The sequence below is a fragment of the Schistocerca gregaria genome, chromosome 3, assembly GCF_023897955.1.
Source record: "Schistocerca gregaria isolate iqSchGreg1 chromosome 3, iqSchGreg1.2, whole genome shotgun sequence".
Classification (NCBI taxonomy): domain Eukaryota; kingdom Metazoa; phylum Arthropoda; class Insecta; order Orthoptera; family Acrididae; genus Schistocerca; species Schistocerca gregaria.
In genome coordinates this window covers 677,257,811-677,278,730 of record NC_064922.1, presented here as the reverse complement: position 1 = coordinate 677,278,730, position 20,920 = coordinate 677,257,811, and positions in this window count along the sequence as shown.

The following is a 20,920-nucleotide window of genomic DNA, read 5'->3' as shown; positions in this document are numbered from 1 at the left end:
TGTCACTTTCTTGAAGTCCAATCTCAATGTTCTCGACCCTCAAGTAACCTCCTCCAGTATTTTAGAGAGCTGAGTAACATATCCAGTATCCGAAGACGTTTAGTGACATATCTGCTAAGACAACAATAACGATTACAATTGTCCCTGTACACACTCTTTACATTTTTATATCCTTCTTTCCAATCAGATATTCCACATTTCTTAGTATTCACAGCTGGTACAGTTTCCTGTCCGCAGAATTCTTTTTGTCTCTGCCTTTACCATTATTGTTAATATTATCAGTATTATTGTCATTATTATTGTAATTATTGTCGCTACTAGTAATCGTAGCAGCAGTAGCACAAGTACTGCGGTTACTAACTTATTTAGTTCACACTTAGTATTACTTATTTACATTGTTACGAACATTCAAATCATTTTGATTCTAGTTGTCAATTAAAATTATTATTTCATAGATAACTGCGATGTAAAAGACGTACTGTATTTGTGAAACTCTGGTCCGATGTACGAGAGGGCGTGATGGCCCTAATGAGATCAGGGTAAATAAATAAATAAAGTAGGTTTCCCATCACTTATATTTGATACTTCTCTGTTTGTGTGCATTTACACGAAGTATTAACAAATACGCATGGAATATTGAACATGTTATTGGTACTGTTTGGTTCAGCCAAGAAAGAGGTTTTTGTATTCCTTCCTGCAAAGGTGATTCAGGTTTCTTCACCATCACAATAGAAAAAAAAGTAAAACCATATCCAAATAAAACAGAAACCTCAAGTCACTCTCGAAAGTTATATGTCCAACAATCGCACACGATAGCGATATGGAAATCTGAACCATCGTCGCCGCCACACGATTCTATGGCTGGCAACAGGAGATTGTCAAAACCTGTACCCATCGAAAAAGAGAACCCGACTCAATACATCTATATTACATTCCATGTGCTCGCTTGTCCATTTTCCTCTCGATAAACGGTGCTGTGTGTGTGTGAGTGTATGTGTGTGTGTGTGTGTGTGTGTGTGTGTGTGTGTGTGTATTTAGGGGCGGGTGTCGGACTGAAGACGGAGATTATCAGTTGGGGTTGTTGACCCGAGACAAATAGAGCAAGGCTATATTCAAATCTGTAGACTCCATGTCGGCAGGTCAGTATTCAAACGACCAAGTTGTGGTGCATGCCATTCCAACAGGAAGCGTATCACGCGGACGACTCTTCTTGCCCCAAATAAACAGTGGAAGCATGCCCTAAATTTGAAATAAACCCTGGGTCCATGTTGACAGATTCAACAATGTCCCATCGTTCAGTGATGATTCCACTGAAATGCAGAACCTCTTTACCTCAAAAATTTACTTCCAATATTCACCTCCTTATATACAACGGATACGTGTGGTCAGTACAGGGTTGAGAAAAAAGTCTCCGACCATAAGAAACTCAAATTGTGAAACATGTAGTATGAGGAAGTTCGCCGCAGAATCGTGTAGGAGAGGAATATATGAAAATACTAATTACACAAGGAAAAATTAATAGAACTTGTATTAGGATATAGAGAACAACTTCCTTGGCACTAGAGAGAGCCATAGAGACCAATGATGGTAGGGGAAGATGTCAGGTGTACATTACATGCAGGAGATAATGCAAGATTACGTTTAGGAGCTACTCAGAGCCGAGAGGGACTTTATCCTGAGCTGCATCAAACCAGTGGGAAGACTGCTGACCCAAATAAGGAAAATGAGATACGATTCTGTGGTGAAAAAAAGTGAAACAGCCAGAAGGGTTGTACGAAACCAAATGAAACTTCACAAGCCGAAGGATATGTTACAGTTTTTCACTGACTGCAAAATCTTGTTATATTTACAAGAAAACCTGGCAATATGAGCGACAGCATAGCTTTGAACTGCCTCTGACATACAAGCGTGCTCTGATTCAGTTGGGAAAGGCATCATAAGGTGATTGTATCTTCTCTTCAAGGTAAATCGTCTACGAGACTTATAAATAGGTCTTGATAACCTAGATACTGGCACTGGGGTGGAGTTTAAGCGTGAGCTGTCACGTGTGTGTTCCATTGGCGACAGATGTGAGGATCCAGCTGGCCATGGGAGTATCTCAGTGTCACATAGACAAGTCATACAGATACGTGTCATGTTTCCGAGATCATTGTCCAGCTCTTACAAGAGGCGTAACAGAAGATGGCATAGGATATCAGTGAATGTCGTTGTGACGTCAGAGTTACCTTAATCACCACCACCATTCACCTCATGTTATACCCGTCGGCTAACCACACCATGACCCGAGGAGTACCAACGTTGTGCGTCCTCAAAACACTGGAAGAAATGGACCTCTGTTCAGCTCACCGACATGCTCGCACACGTTGGTCATCCGGGCCGATGCAGAACCGCAATTCATCGGTGAACACAATTCAACGCCATTCATCAAGAGCTAATGGTTTCTAGTCACGATACTAATTCAAATTCAGCCATGTGTATTATGTTTAACGTCCCGTCGACAACGATGTCATTAGAGTCGGAGAAAAAGCTCAAAAGAAGCAAGGGTGTGGAAGGAAATCGGCCGTGCCTTTTCAAAGGAACCATCCTGGCATTTACCTCAAGTGATTTAGTGAAATGACGGAGAAGTTATATCAGAATGGCCGGACACGGATTTTAACTGTCATCCTCCCGAATCAATTGCATTATGGTGTTAGCGGCAGCCAAACGGATCTGATGGTAATTTCCTAATCGGGTTGCTGCTAGTCTCCAACCAATGGTGGAAGATGACAAGAATGTTGCAGCGAATCGATTACCAGTTATAGGATGGCAGTTACACATGTAAGCCTTTACGATGTGCTTGGAGCACAATACGGCAATTCATCCTTGTGACGGTCAGACGTGAACGGCTGATGACGTGTATGCCTAACCTCACGTTCCCATGTTGTCTATCATCGGCTCACTGCCACAACTGAATGCTGTACAAATCTGGACATAGCACGCTTCAACCAGCAGGCCAAGCGTAGATCAACAATGAAGCCCCTTCGTTCTCCGTAATGAGTGCTATCAACGATGGATGTCAAAGTGATTCCACATTTTTAACTTTTCCAGAAGGCTTTTGAACCGTTCATCATAAGCGACTTTGAATCACATTGGGTGTCTATGGAGTACCGTCTCATTGATGCGATTGGGTTCATACCATCTTGTAAAGTGATCGGATGATAAAAACCAATTGAAAAATGATTTAGGTAAGGTACCGGTATGATGCGAAAAGCGGAAGTTGACCATAAATAATTAAGAATGTGATGGAATCCTCTAAATTTCGGTTACCTGATAAATCATACAAATCTAAAACCTGTAATTCAACTAGACATTTAGAGTTTACTATTGCGAAAAACCTAAACTACAACAATGACGTAGATTGTGTTGTTCGGGGAAAAACCAAAGACAGCGATTTATTGGCAAACACTTTGAAAGTCCAACATGTCAAGTAAGAAGACTGCTTACACTACAAATGGCCGTTCCCTTCTTGAGTAGTGTTGTGAGGAGTGGTATCCGCATCACATACGATTGACAGAGGTCATCGAAAAGTTTAAAGAAGGGTAGCTAGCTTTCTATTATCGAGAAGTAGGGGAGAAACTGTCAAGCATATAATACACGAATTTGAGGTGGCAGTCATTAAATAAAGGCGGTTTTTGTTGCAGCATGATGTTCTCACGAAATTCAGTCACCTACTATCTCTTCAGAATGTTACAATGTTTTGTTGGCACCCACCTACATAGGGAAAAATGGTGATCATAATAAAATAAATAAGAGAAATCACAGCTCCGACAGAAAGATTCGCCGCATGGGATTAGCTTAGCGGTCTAAGGCGCTGCAGTCATGGACTGTGAGGCTGGTCCCGGCGGAGGTTCGAGTCCTCCCTCGGGCATGGGTGTGTGAGTTTGTCCTTAGGATAATTTAGGTTAAGTTATGTGTAAGCTTAGGGACTGATGACCTTAGCAGTTAAGTCCCATAAGGTTTCACACAAATTTCTACATTTGAACAGTAAGATTTAAGTCTTCCTTTTCCCGCACGCTGTTAGAAAACGGAAAGCTAGAGAAACAGAGTGAAAGTGCTTCAATGAATCCTCTGCCAGGCATTTAACTGTAAATTGCAGAGTAATCTTGTAGCTGTAAGTATCATATACATATACATGTAGATGTAGATGCATATGATAACGGTGGCCGACACGAGTACGCAGGATCCCGTCTGCTTCAAGTTATCACTAAACATCTGACATCGTTACGTGCCCTACTAGGCATGGTAAGAACAACAAACACGAGCGAACCTAATGCACTCATTTCGCCGTCCTATCTGTTACAGAGTATTGCGAGGCTTATCAACTTCATGCCTGCCGATAATGTGTACGTCTACAAAATTACGTTGACGCCCGATCATGTCTTCGTGTGCTTCGCTTTTCTTTGTCAGGCAGTGTGTATGCATCAAGCGATTTATTCATGAACCGAAATTTTTTAACTGACGGGAGGTCAGATAGTGTTAGCTACCCAAACAGTGATTCAACCAGCCGCAATTTCTCATATCTTGGAGGATACTTTACCACAGGTATGCGCCTAACATTTCGGCAACCCGTCGACCTATAACGTTTAATTAATTGCACACTGCAAGGCGTACCTGTCACAGAATTCCAAGCATATGAAGAAAAGTTCGTAGGTTTTACTCTATCTGTTCTTCCATCTTACAAAATAGTGCATGCTTGTCATAATATTATCTGACCTACCAGTCAAATTAATAAACTTATTTCAGCCCCTTAGATTCGTCGCAGGTAATATAATCGAATTCAGTGAAAAGAACATTTTGGGGCCTGTAGATTATTACAGGCATGGTTAGTGTCATAAAGGAGAGAGTATATGGTTTTTATAAACGCCATGTTAATAGTGTTCTTTTTTCACAGGATTCTCAAGAAATTTATTATCACAAATTTCCGTTTAAACATACGAGGGGTATTCGGAAAGTAGGATCCGATCTGTAGAAAAATGGAAACCACCGTGAAAATCAAAAATGTTTTGTTTCAAACAGTTACCCACAACTTCCAGCTATTTATCTACATAGTCGCCGCCCCGACTTTATCTACAAGTCACAGCGTTTTACCAACTTTCAAGTACCCTCGTCATTGAGGGCAGCCGCCAATTCTCTACACTGGTCTGAGGCTCGTTGTCTGTGACAAAATGTTTTCTTAGCCAGCAATTCGTAACTGACATGAAACTCAGAGGTAGCCAATTACAGCCAGTATGGTGGGTGATCAAACAATTCCCATCAAAAACGCTACAGTAAAATCTTCATTGCCTCTGCAGAATGCGGTAGAGAATTGTTTCGAGAAAGGAAATGTATGACAGTTACGTTGCATGGGTTGCATAGTATAAGACGAAATTTCTTACCAGGCCTCGTTTTGGTGCGAGAGACTATTTTCTAGGCACCTTTACGTGCCAATTGTGCACTCAGAACTGTAAAGAGCTACGAGACGCAATCGATGGGCATACTAGAGACACTGCCAAACACATCTGAGCAAAGCTTCGTCGGATTTTCACAGTGTTTCCATTTCACGACCGATAGGAGTTTACTTTCCTAATAGCCCTCGTATACAAACGTAACTAGCTGAAACAATTCGTGAGATGCTAGGGTCACTTCGTCACAATTGCTTTCGGTCGCCAGCGTCCCTACTGGTTAGACGTAGCCCGCCACGACTTCCTCTCATCTTCCAACCTCTTAATCTTAGAATATCACTTACTACCAACATATCAAATTATTTTTACGATATGCTCGAGTTAGTATTGCCCTAGAGTTATTGCCATCGACACTTCCCTCAGTTGCCGGATGGAGTGGCCGAGCGGTTCTAGACGCTACAGTCTGGAACCGCACGACCGCTATAGTTGCAGGTTCGAATCGTGCCTCGGGCATGGATGTTTGTGATGTCCTTAGGTTAGTTAGGTTTAAGCAGTTCTAAGTTCTAGGGGACTGATGACCTCAGGAGTTAAGTCCCATTGTGCTCAGAGCCATTTAAACTATTTAAAAAACATCCCTCAGTTAGCATGTAAATTAATCTTTGATGCTTTAATGAATGTCGCCTCATCCTGTTTCTTCTCCTTATCGATGTTTTCCACCTGTTCTTATGCGCACCGATTGCGTGGAGAAAGTCTCAACAGTCCACCAAATTTTTAGCACTCTCCGAAAGCAAAACGGAGCGAACGTTTCCGAGCATTTCTATTCCGAATATTCCCGAGTCCATGACTAACAGCAGTAAAACGCTCTGCTCCAAATGTATAATTTCACATATTTATTTTCGAAGTTTAGGCCTACGTTTGGCACAAGTAGTTTCCTTTTATCGTGGTAGGATGGAAAGCTATAGCAGTCAACTAATTACATTCTCCTTGCTTCGTCCGTCATGATTAATTTTGATGCAAGTTAGAAAAATACTCATGGTATTCTTTTGTTGCAAAGTTCGGAAGGGTATTTCCAAGCACCCTATAATGGTCGTGGGTGGCACTTTAGAGCCCTTGTCCTTTTGTAAAGAAGATTTTGGGATTTCTGTGACGCGTAGTAACCCTAATGGGGTTGAATTCTCCGCCAATGCTCCACACGAAATTATAGTTATGCATCCTTACTATTATGCAATGAGAAATTCCATTTCTAATCCACCCTAAAAATACAGGATTACAGGATAAGAACACCCTTAACTGTTTTATGATAAATAAAACCAATTAGTTTTCTTCAGCATAATGATTAATCTTACTAATACACAAACTGCGTTGTTATTAATTTCACCGGCTGCGGTGGACGAGCGGTTCTAGGCGCTTCAGTCCGGAAGCGAGCTATTGCTGCGGTCGCAGGTTCGAGTCCTGCCTCGGGCATGGATGTGTGTGATGTCCTTCGGTTGGTTAGGTTTAAGTAGTTTTAAATTCTAGGGGACTGCTGACTCAGACGTTAAGTCCCATAGTGCTCACCCATTTGAACCATATTCATTTGAAGCTGTTGACCTCCATATACACAGGGTGAGTCACAAATGAGGAAAAGTATGTCGAGGAGCGCATGCTGTCTATGTCTAACACGTGACGCACCGTTGTTAATTTCATTCTCCCCGGTGTACTGTGTACGTAAAACAAAAACGGCTGTTAATCATTAAACGAGATACCGACGAGCCTCACGGTTCGCAGGAGAGCTTCTGTGAAGTTTGGAAGGTAGGAGACGAGGTACTGGCAGAAGTAAAGCAGTGAGTACCGGGCGTGAGTCGTGCTTCGGTAGCTCAGATGGTAGAGCACTTGCCCGTGAAAGGCAAAGATCCCGATTTCGAGACTCGGTAGGGCACACAGTTTTAATCTGCCAGGAAGTTTCATATCAGCGCACACTCCGCTGCAGAGTGAAAATCTCATGTTGGATCATGTTCATCAATCCTTCCTGGGAAGAGTTAAGCTTTGCCACACACATCGGGGCCGTCATTTGGAACAGTTCTTATAAACCGCCACTGCAACCTCTGGTCATGTGTTTCTATTTTAGTCCTGATTGATACAGCTGTATTGTATTCGTTTGTGTTAACTGCTACATACCTGTGTAGTTGTATTTTGTATTCGGCATCTATGTACTCATTTCTTAAAACTAAGTCTGGGACACAAAAACTAAATCATAAAACATGCACGTACAGTAGTGGAGCCCCTCCTCATGTTCCTTTCCCTATGCCAAATAGCCACGATTCATAGTACCGGGCCGGCCGGAGTGGCGCAGCGGTTTTAGGCGCTTCAGTCTGGATCCGTGCGACAACTACGGTCGCAGGTTCGAATCCTGCCTAAGGCACAGATGTGTGTGATGTCCTTAGGTTTACGTAGTTTTAAGTTCTAGGGGACTGATGACCTCAGAAGTTAAGTCCCATAGTGTTCAAGAGACCTTTGAGCCGCCATAATACCGGCCAGGGTAACCGGTACGAGATAGATGTGGGCGCTGTCGTTGCTCGCAGTGTCACGTAGACCGTCGCTTGACGCCACATGCTTCGTCTTCTCGTCAGCTGCTAGACTACCTTCAACACTCGCACGTTGTGCCATGTTGCCGACCATGGCCAATATTGGCGCACAATAACACCCAAAAGTCCACTTCATAATTCCAGACTTTTACCATTCAGTTTAATTGTCATTTATTGACATAGGAACATGTGGAAAATGAATTTATGTTTTTAGCTCAGTATGTGACAATTTGCTCGACGTATTTTTCCTCTTTATGACACCTTTTTTTTCGTAGAGGCTCCTAAAGCGTAGAAGACTGATTCGTTTCCTGTGACTGGTCCGAATATTTTTAAATGGAAATGGATGGAAATACAGTCTACTGGGCTTCGTGAAGGCAGCTGAGTAGCTCATTGAATCAAGAAGTAGAGGTTGTCTGGTAAGCTACCAACGAACACATCAGCCTACGCTGCCGGAAAGAAAATAGAGAGCTCCAGAGGACTGTGTTCAGTGGCAAAAGTGTGTAGTATGTGCATACTGAGGGATTTCAGCTTTAGTGATTCATTTGACACAGTCACAGGTGATCGTGTGAGGACCAGGGAGTTTGTCTGTGCCCCCTTTGTTGTGGCTCAGCAGGCAATAACTGTTACGAGTTTAGATGTGAACATTGCAACATTCATTCTAGGGTAGAACCATTCTCCTCCGACGAGTACGCACTCCTTTTGGACAGATTCAGCCTGTCAAACGTGGTCACACTGTGGGACTGCGAGAAGCTGCACGTGTATCATGGCTTACGGTAGTGATCTGTGGAACATTACGGCACCAGTAGACCGGGTTCTGGACGTCCACGTAGTGTAGACGCACTTGGAGATCGACACATTCTGTGAGTAGCGTTGGCCGGCCGTAGACTATAAAGGTAAAGAATTAGGGCACATGTTGCACCTGCTGTCTTACCGAGGACCATAGGGAACTCTCTGCTTGCAGCACGTGAGACCACATGCGTCTCCACAGTGGAGTAGCACTGACACCACAACACTCACAAGCAGGGCTACTCTGGCGTCGGGAAAGAATTGACTGGGCTGCAGAAAGGGGCTCTGTTCTCTTCAGTGGTGACAGCAGGTTCTTTCTGGATGCGAGTAGTGAGTATAGCGGTATGTGGCGCAGACCCAGTGAGTGGGCTATTCCGCAGTGCATTCGCCCTCTACAAATACGTCCAGCTCGAGGCTTTATAGTGTGTGTAGGCCATTAGCTACAACGAGACCAGATCTGGACTTCTGCAGGATAGGATAAACCTGTGTCCTCTGCATTGCTCAGGCTGTGATCACCTTGCTGCTTTCATTTATTCGACAGAAAAATGATGTGCTTTTTCAGCAGCACACTTAACGTCCACATATGGCTGATGTGACACACGGTGCTCTTCGGGTGCACAACAACTGCTCTGGAAAGCAGAATCACCAAATCTCAAGCCAGTTGTTCACGTAAGAAACATGGTGAATCGGATAATTGCTGTTTCTCCAGAGTCTACCGTACTCTTCACGAACAGCAACAAAAAGTCCAAGATACTACTTGACACGTTTGTCATTATTTACATGCTAGGCTACAGGTCTGCCTTGCCGCCAGAGGACGGCGTACACCGTGTTGTGTTGGTACTGCTATTTGAATGTCATTTACTGTGTCATTTGTGTGTAATTTGGTCTGAATTTATTACATACTCTTTCAATGATGAACTAAATGTGTCATCAGTCAGCAGCGCTGTCGTTGTGGGTGCTGCATTTCTTTTTCGTCACTGTAGAAGGATGTAGCGTAAATGAATACACATTTGACAGAATACGCCGGTAACGGAAGGGAACAAAAATAAAAGAGAATTAAAACAGATTCCTTGAAGTTTTTTTCTGCCGTCTGGTCATAATTTAGAAAGATAACTTTACATGTATTAATAGATGCAATGTCTGGGAATTTGACGGTTCTTAAGTCGTTTATATACCCCGCACTCTGAACGATATCTACAGGAAAAACAAATAGGGGATTGAAGAATATTCATAGTCTATGCCATGGATTACTATTCTTGAAGTCTTCTAAACAGCTTGTTACTAGGTTTTCATAAACTTTCAATGTTCCTTTAGCCGACTAACAGTTAAACGAAAAATACTATGGCTATTCGCGACGCTCTTGTTTATATACCGCCGATGATCCCTCGCTGATTGACATGATGTGCGTCCCATACTCATCAGCAGAATTCAAGTACGTGCCAAAAAAGTGCTTTGTATGTAGTCTAATCCCTTTTGCCAACAAACTATCATTTTCCAATATTCCACAAATGAACTCTAGACTACCGTACGCTGCACCTACAGCTGCTTCCTACCTGTCAGGAAAATTTTGATCCAGTTGCTGAAGTCCAATTGGAATACATTTTCCGTAGTAGGCATCAATGTGGAACTAAAACGAAAACATTTCGGAAGTCTGGAAATATAAAATCAACATGGTCTCATCTATCTGTGGCACAGATTATGTCACTTGTGAAAAGCGTTAGTTGAGATTTGGATGATGTATCCGAAATCTATGCTGATTTACCCCGTGAAAGATGATTTGTTCGTGGAAGATCACAATGCTTGAACTCACCGTATGTCGTATAACTTAATTGTATGTGTGAAATCTTATGGGACTTAACTGCTAAGGTCATCAGCCCCTAAGCTTACACACTACTTAACCTAAATTATCCTAAGGACAAATACACACACCCATACCCGATGGAGGACTCGAACCTCCGCCGGGACCATCTTAATTGTAAAGTCACGTGAGTGGCATCTGTCGGTTGTTGGTGGATCAGTTCTACTTTCTGTGCTTTTAGAAGTGTCTGACCTATGCTGTCCTGCAGTCATGGGTGGTAAATGTCTGTTCAAAGATCTGCGGTAAATTCCGATCGAGTGGAACGAAGTACATTGAAGAAGCACTGGGTTCATTCTGAGTTTTAGCGATTGTAGCTATATTAAACAGCAGAAATACATATAAATATGACACTCATCTTAGTATCAGTACAACTATTTAATGACGCCAATAATCCTGACTTTCCTGTGTCGATGACAATATGCACACAGAACTCAATTTTTTTGTACTTATTATTTAATTACTTATTTCGGCTCCTGTTTCATCGACAAGTGTCTGGATAGCGGTTGTTTGGTCTTAACGTGCGAGCAAAATTTCTTGGGTTTGGGACAGGTCCTCTCATAGCATTTTGTTGCGGTACCTATTGAGAGCTTAAAGGATTATTCTTACGGTATCGAAGCACATTTGAATTAACGTCTGGGTGTATGGGGATATACGTTTTGTTCCGTGCCTTTTGTGCAATATGCTGTGTATCTAAGAAGTTTCCCGATACTCTCTGTCTGGCAGAGTGGACCTGTAACATCTTTAGTTATTCTCCTATGAAGATATGTACCCACACATTAGTTGTTTATTGAAACTTCACAGTTCTTCCACATGGTCACCGCCTGAATCAAATGATTCTGGCCCCCGTATGAGAAACGAGATAACCTCACCTTTCATTAATCATGTAGGCTTATGTGCAAACTATTTCATTTTACGTTTTGCCCACTTCTACAAATGTTAGTTCTCTTTGACTCCATTATATACCAGTGAAAACACGAAGCTTATGTGTAAAATGTGCAAAAAAAATTTCTCGAATGGGTCACTATGGACTGAACAGACAAGATACAGTTCCTTCGAGGAATATTTCTACGCAATGGATCTCAGGAAATCGCCACTAAAAACTATTAGAAAATAAAGGAATCTAAATGGGGTTGCAACAACACAGCCTCCTGTTGATCACAAAGACAGGCTGTATAAACAGAGAAATGGTTGATAATTACGTAATTAAATCAGATAAACAAAATAACGCTATCATATGTTGTTGACTTGTTGTGCACAATTGTGTAAGTTGTGTAAGGAGTAAAAAATTAATAGGACCAGATTATCACTTTCGCTGCGGGTAAGCAGCTACGTTCATAGTATTCGGCAGCGTGTCATAATTGTCATAATGGCAAACCATCCGTATGTTGACACTACAAGCTGGTGAACGTCTATATTTCACATCTGCCACAGGATCGCTTAATATCTCACTGAAGCGGCTGTGCCGTCTGGATGTTGCCGTTGTATGTCGGCGTTGACTTCCCGCAGCTGACTGCCACGTGTCAGGAGCTCCCTGCTGGGAACAGAGTTTTCTTTGGGTCACCAGTACGGCTGCCGTCACTGTGGCCTGATGTCGAACAAAAATCGATATGCTGGGTCGCTCCTCCACTACGGTGCGACAAGTCTACCTACGTAAATCCCGATTATGAGAGTAGTGATCGGATACTGACCATGCTGGGTATCTGGCTGAACTACGATTAAATACTGTGCACGGGGATGGTCTGTTCTGCTAATGTACGTCACCTCATCTACAATTCAGCAGTAGAAGGTCAAAACAGGGAGCGTAACAAAACGAGTTGGTGCACATTATCCAGTTTTCCTAGTCATGTATGACGATGCTGTTAATCACAACGCTCTTTTTTCGGCGACTAGTCTGAACAACACAGGAGATTCAACGCCGACGAGGAATCTCCTGCTTCTCTTGTTTTCTAAGGCCGACATTGTCTTTGACAGTTCCTCTGTGTCATAGACGGAACAGAAAGGTGTTACGCTTGTTCTGAATTATTTCAGTTCTTTAATATTTCTGAAGCACGGCAAGAACGCTGTGATTATTCTTCATTCGCTAGTATTTTTCCTTGCTGTGGTATTACCGCAAGAGGAATGCTCGATGAATCTATTTTCCCAAACAGCCACGCTGTTGCAAAATGTATTGCCAGGTGCTCAGGATTGGAAACGATGTGCTGTGTCTGATGTGAGCAATTTATCGTCACGCATGGGTAGAGTGCTTGTAACTTGTACCTGTTGTTGTTGTGGTCTTCACTATGAAGCCTGATTTGCCGCAGTTCTTCACACTACTGTGTCCTGTGCAATCCTCTCCATTCCCAAATAACTACCGCAACTTACACCCCATTTATTTCCTGTACTCATCCATTGGTCTCCCTCTAGTTATTCCTCCGCCCTTCTCCCCATCCCCATTACCTCCATTACAAACTGACGGTTCCATCATGCCTGAGCATGTGTCCTATCAACCGTTACGTTATTTTAGTCAACATTCTCATTAATTACTCAAAACCCCGTGTAATCTTCAGCACACTTCTGTAGCAGCACATTTCACAAGCTTTTATTTCCCCTTCTCTGGACTGCTCAAAGTCCACGTTTCAATTTCCGCACTCCAGACCTTCGGGAATGACTTCCTTATGCATATTTTAAGAAATGTATTTTGTGATATAGCAATGCTGCATTATACATGCTCTACATTTCGGCGGTCTGCTGTTATTTTGCAGCGAAACTTACCCACTACATCTGGTGTCATGTATCTTAATCCCGCAGCTTCAGCATAACATGAGTTAATTTGACTACATTCCGTTATTCTTATTTTACTTTTGTTGATGTTCATCTTATCACTTATTTCGAACATGCTATACATTCCATTCAAACTTCTTACAACTCCTTAGCTGTCATTGCCGGAATTAGAATGACATTAGCAAACCTCAAAATTATTAGTTGTCCTGAATTTTTCTTCTGTCACCAAATTTATTGTAGTGATTGCTAAATATACAGATTTAATAACGTTGGGGATAGGGTAAATCCTCTCTTATTCCCTATTCAGCTACTTCTTTCCTTTTGTGTTCATTGACATGTAAAACTGCAATGTGATTTCGGTATAAGTCATAGATAACTTTTCGCTCTTTGTTCTCTCATGTTACTTCTGTTGCCTTAAGTATTTCAAAGTTTATATTCTAGACAAACTAGTCAAAAGCTTTCTCGAATACTGTAAATAGTATAATTGTGAGTATACATTCTTCAGGCTAACTTATAAGATAAGTCTCAGTCATCTGTTTCTGTGGAATCAAAACTGATCAGCCCAAGTTCGACTTCTTGTTTTTATTCTCCTGTAAATAATTCGTGTCAGTATTCTGCAAGCATGATTTATTAAACATACAGTTCGGTAAGACTTACATCTGTCAGCACCTTTCCTCATGGTACTTCGAATTATTATATTCTTTTTAGTGTTTTGCCTGTCTCATATATCATGCACAATAGAACGAATAATTTTGTCGAGCTGCCTCTTCTCTTCTGTTCTCGGGGCCATTATCCCGCTTCAACGCGGGGCCAGCCTTGTTACTATTGACTTCGCAGTGTTAGTTGCAGGGGCTGGGTAGGTGCCCTGCGCCCTTCATAACATCACCCCAAAGCCACAGGATGGAATTAGTGTATCCCAGACATGTGCATCTAGTGTAAGCCATGGAATAGTGCGAACGTTGTCAAATGTCTGCGAGTAATGTAACTGAGCGGATAGTGGGGACCAGTCCGGTACTCATGTAGTGGGTTGTGGAAAACCGCCGAAAAACCACATCCAAGTTGGCCGACATACCAGCCCTCGACATTAATGAAAAGATTCACTGATGACCTTGCTATCCTGTACGAAGAAGAATTAAAGAATCTCTTGAATGACACAAATAATCTAGCGAGTACAAAACATGGATTGAGTAATGAGAAGAAGTAGAAATTAAAATAGTGAAAAAATTTACACCAAAATTTGTGGTCACGAAGTAGACGAATTTCAGGAATTCTGATAGCGCAGAAGTAGAGTAACCCAGGAGGGATAAAGCAAGGAGGACATAAAGGCCAGACTATAACACACAAAGAAGGTACTCCTGGCCAAAAGATGACGACTGTTATGAAAAATAGGCTTTCATCTCAGTAGGAAATTTGGAGAATTAACTTTTAGAGCACGCCATCTTACGGTAGTGAACCATTGACTGTAGGAAAAGCGAAACAAACAGAGAATCGAAGGGTTTTAGATGTGGAACTACAGAACAATGTTGAAAGTGAGACGGACTGATAAGGTAAGGAATGACAAGATTCTCAGTAGTCCTATGGAAAACACTGACAGGAAGACTGGACAGGATAGCAGGACATGTGTTCAGACATCAGGGAATAACTTGCATGGTGCTAGAGGAAGCCATAGAGAGTGAAAGCTCTAGAGGAAGACAGAGATTGGAAAATATGCAAAAAATAATTAAAGACATTGTAAGGGGTTCACCACCTTGCTGGAGTAAATGAAATCTGGGTGCACTGCTCACTTACCAGAAAGACAATTCACAGGCGCTGAGTGAGACATAAAATATCTTTGCTGCTGTTAAAAGTGAGCCGTATTAGAGTCGCAGTGTAGCGTCGCCAGTTTGTTCTGAGCAAACGTCTGTTTTAGGATAGCTACCTGCACGTATCTTCGGGAGGTGACATCTGCCGGTCTAACTGGGAGACACAAGCGTATTTGTCACCACCTGCTGTGGGAAAGATATCCTATCCAATGTCTCTTACTGGACACGTACATTCACCACCTATAAGAACCTAAATAAATTACATTAAATATTACTCAATCATTTTCAAAATCGGTGCTCTAGCTTTTGACATTCAGGAGAAGATTGTATCGAAATTTCAGCATTATAATTATCATAGTTTCATAGATAAGAAATAGCTAAAAAAGTCGAAAACCGACACTTAGGGACTAAATTCAGTGAGGAAATGTAATAGTTTATGCTTTGGTATTATCTAAAAACATAAACAGAACTCGCGTGGTGCAGAATTAATTAATTGAGATTTTCATATTAAAATTTTAATTATTTTTCGTTTTCGTAATATAAAAATCAGACCAATATATTATTGGCGTCTAAGATTGTAATGGGTGTGTATGTGAGTAAATGAGAGTATGTGCATTGGACATTCTTCAAATTTTAGCCAGTCAGAATTGAGACGGTTCCCGCTCGTCACCTGATAGTTCCACTGGGAGGGAGGGCACAAGAAGGAAGTCTGTCGCTTTCTCGTTAGCTTTGAACGTGGATGGTCATGTCACTAGTGCATGTCCAAGGAATATGTAAAATGTAGGAATATTGAGTTGCTCGCGTTTGATACGTGTCGCCACCAACCCTGATGTAGTTACGGATAGTTTAGTGAAGTTTGGAAGTTTGAGAACTATATTATTCGAATGATATTCGAATGGCATGTTTCAGTATTCAAGCACTGGGCGTTTTTGGCGAGCAGTTTCTTTTTTGAAATCCACCAGAAGAACCGTATGTCATAACTCACACTATTGGTGGAATTAATGACTGTGGAAACATTGTTCAACTTGGGTCGGATTTGGACAGATTTCTGGTTGCTGTGCATGTGAAATGAGGATATTAAATGTGAACTTAACGAAAATAACCGATAGTTCAAATGTGAACGGAATAATACCATTTCTTTGATTATAAGAACAAGTCAGTGAACACTTCCGGGCTAAATTGCCGTGATCGATCTGTAGAACTTCTTCTCCCTGACGTTTCGTTCTCAACTACGGAGAACATCTTCCGAGGTGAGTCGATCTGTAGAACTTCTTCTCCCTGACGCTTCGTTCTCAACTACGGAGAACATCTTCCGAGGTGAGTCGACTCACCTCGGAAGATGTTCTCCGTAGTTGAGAACGAAACGTCAGGGAGAAGAAGTTCTACAGATCGACCATGGCAATTTAGCCCGGAAGTGTTTACTGATGAAGACGCCGGCCGTGAAAGCCTACATGGGATGAAACTTTTTTGTGTGGAAATTTAAGACATTATTTTCCAGAAGCCAATCAACTATCTTACCACCTGATAAATACTTTACTGAGAATTTTTCTAAATTGTTATTTCATTACTAAAGTAGCGCAGCCTCAGTAATTGTAGATTTGGGTGGCGTTTTTTTTTTATCAACACTGCTTTTACATCTTCTTGTAGATATCTACGTTGCCGAGTGAAGTGACATCAAGCAGACACCATTCTGAGGTACGTGAATTTCTAATTTGCAGCCTGCACAGCACACGTAATTTCAAACTCCTCCATGTCATAATTGGTGCACCCGTAAGGAAAGGCAATATTAAAGCCTGAGTGATTAGGCACTTTTTTTTTTACAAAAAATTAACAGCAGCTGACAGCTGTATAGGGAGTTCTGGCCCGTAAATGGGATCGGTGGAAGCTGGGCCTGGAGAGCAGACCCACAGTATCACCTCGTCGTGCAGCCATCCAGACGAGGCAAAAGGTAAGTAGTGTTCTACCTTGAGTTTCGTATGTGTTTGCCAGAAACTTAGCAGAATGGCAGAAAATAATCAGGTGATAGTAAAGGAGAGATGGGGGGTAGATTTGGGGAACGTAAAAGATGAACATGATTCTATGATTGGTAATTTTAGTTCTGATGTGTCACAAGCAAATGTTAGTAATAGTTTGCCAGATTCACTGTATGTTAATAGTGGGATTGATAGTGAACAAAATGTATCGGAACCCAGTGCCCCATATACACATGTTATGGTTAAAGAAATGAAACAGGAACCAAGATCAATGGCTTGTGAACCGAAAGAAAGTGTTTCAGATATGTTTGTAAATAGTCTCAAACATATGAAGGAGACGGTTCAGATATAAAATCGTCGTTTAGTTCTGGTATTGACATCAATATTAATAAAATGGGGAATAACCTTGATACTAAAATGAATAAACTAGGTCTGGAAATAAATGAGTTACACACTGAAGTATATGGGTCAATGTAGGAGGTCAACTGAGATGGAATCCAAAACGGAAGATACAATTTCAAATTTGCGCAGTACAATAATGTTAAAAGTGGTGTTAATAAGGTTGGACAGGAATGTAATACTACTAGTGTGATGGTGATAAGTGAGCTAACTACACAGATTTAGGAAGTTCCTGAGGACAACTAACAGTCAAAGCAACAGTTACATTTAGAATTGGACAAAGTTAATGAACAGGTTAATAATGTAGAAAAGCACTGTGAGGAAAGTCACACAGTATTAACAAGTAAAATCAAAGAACGAAAAGATGTGTGTGCAAAGATTGGTATGCAAATGGCAAGTAGAATCACTAACATAGAAAATAATATCCAGCAATTTAGTACCAGTGTGAATGAACAATTGTGTGAGCAGGAGGGTAGACTAACCCACATAGAGCAAAATGTTAACAACCATAGTGGCTGTGTAGTAACTAATGGGATAGTAGAATCATCTGAAACTGCTTATATAACATATCCCAATCTTTCAAATTTTATCTAAATAAGAATGTTCACCCTAAAGAGTTTTGGAGTAATTTTGAAGATGTATTACCTAAAGCGTGGAATGACAAATAAAAGATTGGATTCAGCACCACTAATCTAATGGGAGATGCTAGAATCTGTGGGAATTTGGCATCAGATAAATACGATAAATTAGTAGAGTTCAAACAGGCATTTTTTGAAGAATAATGAGTAAAGAGGAAGCAAATGGAAGCGTTGAATAAATTTTGGCCAGGGGGGAAAATACAATTCCAAGAGAGATAACACTGAAAGCTTCGTACAAAAGTGTGTGACTACCTTATCTTACTTAAATGCGAAAACAGAAACAGAACAAGTTATTATAGAAATTGAAAACAAGTGGCCCTTGTACTGGCGGAACAAAATCATTTCTGCTCCCATGAATGACATTGACCATTTCGTTCATTATTTGGAAAAGTTGCGAATCTGTTAGAAGAAGAAGGAAGAGCTAGGGGACAATACAGGCCTCCTGATAGACCCAGTGAAAACCTAGAAGACGTCAGTGAATAGTCATAGAGAGAGAGGGCGAGGAGAGGCAAGAGGCGGGACGAGTAGGGCTAGGTTCATTAACGCGGACCAACATGCCCATTGCCATCAGATGAGAGACAATAACGTAGTGGATGAGCATCACCTGTTAGGTGGTAAAAACATCAGAGGCGATGGCAGTCTACAGCAGTTAGGAGTCTGTGATGACGCTAGCAGACGTAAGTATTACCGAATAGACCAGCTATCAAAACTGTAAAGAAAGCACCTACTAGACAGTATTTTGAATGTAACATTAACGAAAATAGAAGGGGGCTAAGGAGAATGACACTGCTGAACAATTTGTGTCTTTAGAAAAGGAAATATCATTTTATGAGAGTGAAACTTCAGACAGATATCAGCAGAACCATTTTAAAGAGGAACTTATTTTAGAAAGTAAATATGTAGATCAGGATGTGGGGGTGGATCAGCACCACAGAACAAATGAGAGGCTACCTGTACATTGTGGAACTAATATTATGGAAATGCTGGAGGAATTGGATGATAGTGTTGATGAGTTTTTGAATAAAGTAAGTGGAGTTATTTCAGAAAGTGAAGACGAGGCATCAGGAGAGGATAAAAGAAGGGGGTAATGTAGAAATTCTGTCAACACCTTGAACAGGATTGCAGAAACAGAATATATTTCAGATGGAGAGGAGGTAAAAAACGGAGATGCTTTCTCCATTAAGAGTAATTGTGTAAAAGAGGCTACTAGTAGTAGAAATAAGGTGAAAGAGTGTAAGTAGGCTGTTTAGGTTTTTTTATTGGTAACGCCGCCGCCACGTAGCGCTCTGTATAAAAATCACTGGCTGTGCCGTGCGCAGTCTGTGGCTGGTTTGCATTGTTGTCTGCCATTGTAGTGTTGGGCAGCGGCAGCTGGATGCTAACAGCACGTAGCGTTGCGCAGTTGGAGGTGAGCCGCCAGCAGTGGTGGACGTGGGTAGAGAGATGGCTGAGTTTTGAAATTTGTAAGAATTGGTGTCACGAACTGATATATATATAAGACTATTAAGTTAAATACATTGTTTGTTCTGTATTAAATCTTTCATTTGCTAACTATGCCTATCAGTAGTTAGTGCCTTCAGTAGTTTGAATCTTTTATTTAGCTGGCAGTAGTGGCGCTCGCTGTATTGCAGTAGCTTGAGTAAAGTAGATTTTTGGTGAGGTAAGTGATTTGTGAAAGGTATAGGTAAATGTTAGTCAGGGCCATTCTTTTGTAGGGATTTTTGGAAGTCAGATTGCGTCGCGTTAAAAATATTGTGTGTCAGCTTAGGCACAGTCGTGTATAAATTGTTCTAAGGGGACGTTTCAAGAGCAGTTAGTAAATGTACAGTAATTTTCCACAGCAGGGGTAGGTTTCGACAGACGAGAAGTGATGCGCGATTTGCTAGATGAGCCTGAATCTAAATGTGCACCAATAGATCCTAGACAACCTATGATTGAGGTAATGGTTTTTAAGGAAAAAGTTAATTCTCTTGTAGACAGTGATTCTGAATTATGTGCAGTGTCACAAGAAATTTGAATGCTCTCTCTGAAAGAAAAGAAATAACTATTATACCAGTGAGTGGGTTAAACATTATTGTGGCCACTGGTAGAAGCAAAAAGGTAGTTAAGCAAGAGTTGATGATACCCATTACTCTAGGTGTGCTTCAGTTGGAGCATAATTTTCTGATTATTAAATGACTAAGTGTGGAAATGTTACTAGGTTCTGACTTTTTACAAAAGCACAAAGGTAGATTAGGTTTTTTAACCATTTAGGCTGTAATAAACGTATAAGGGGAAACTATATGCATTCCTTTTGTTGGAGAAAAAGGGTTCATTCCAGTGACTTGCCAATACGCTTTTACAGAACAACAACAAACATTGAAAAAAGTGATGAATGTGAAGAAGAAAAAGAAGTGGTTCCTGTTGACATAAAATAATTTAAGCGCTTGGGAATAAAAACGTTATTGATTTAAAGAGATACTAAATGGAGCACCAAATAATAGCAGTAAGTAAGAAGCCTCAGAGGGTGTTGCACTCTATGAAATGCTAAGTGTTTGACGAACACTAGGTACTTGTGTCATTGACAAATATTATTTAGTTTTTTTTTCGTATTGTCAGTCTTCCTCTCCTTCATTCAGATCATTGTCGTCTTTTCTGTTTCCCTATCACTGTAAATAGTGTACTAGAGTAATACAAAGTATACAGAGAGCTAGTGTCCCAGTAGAAACTATGAAGTGACT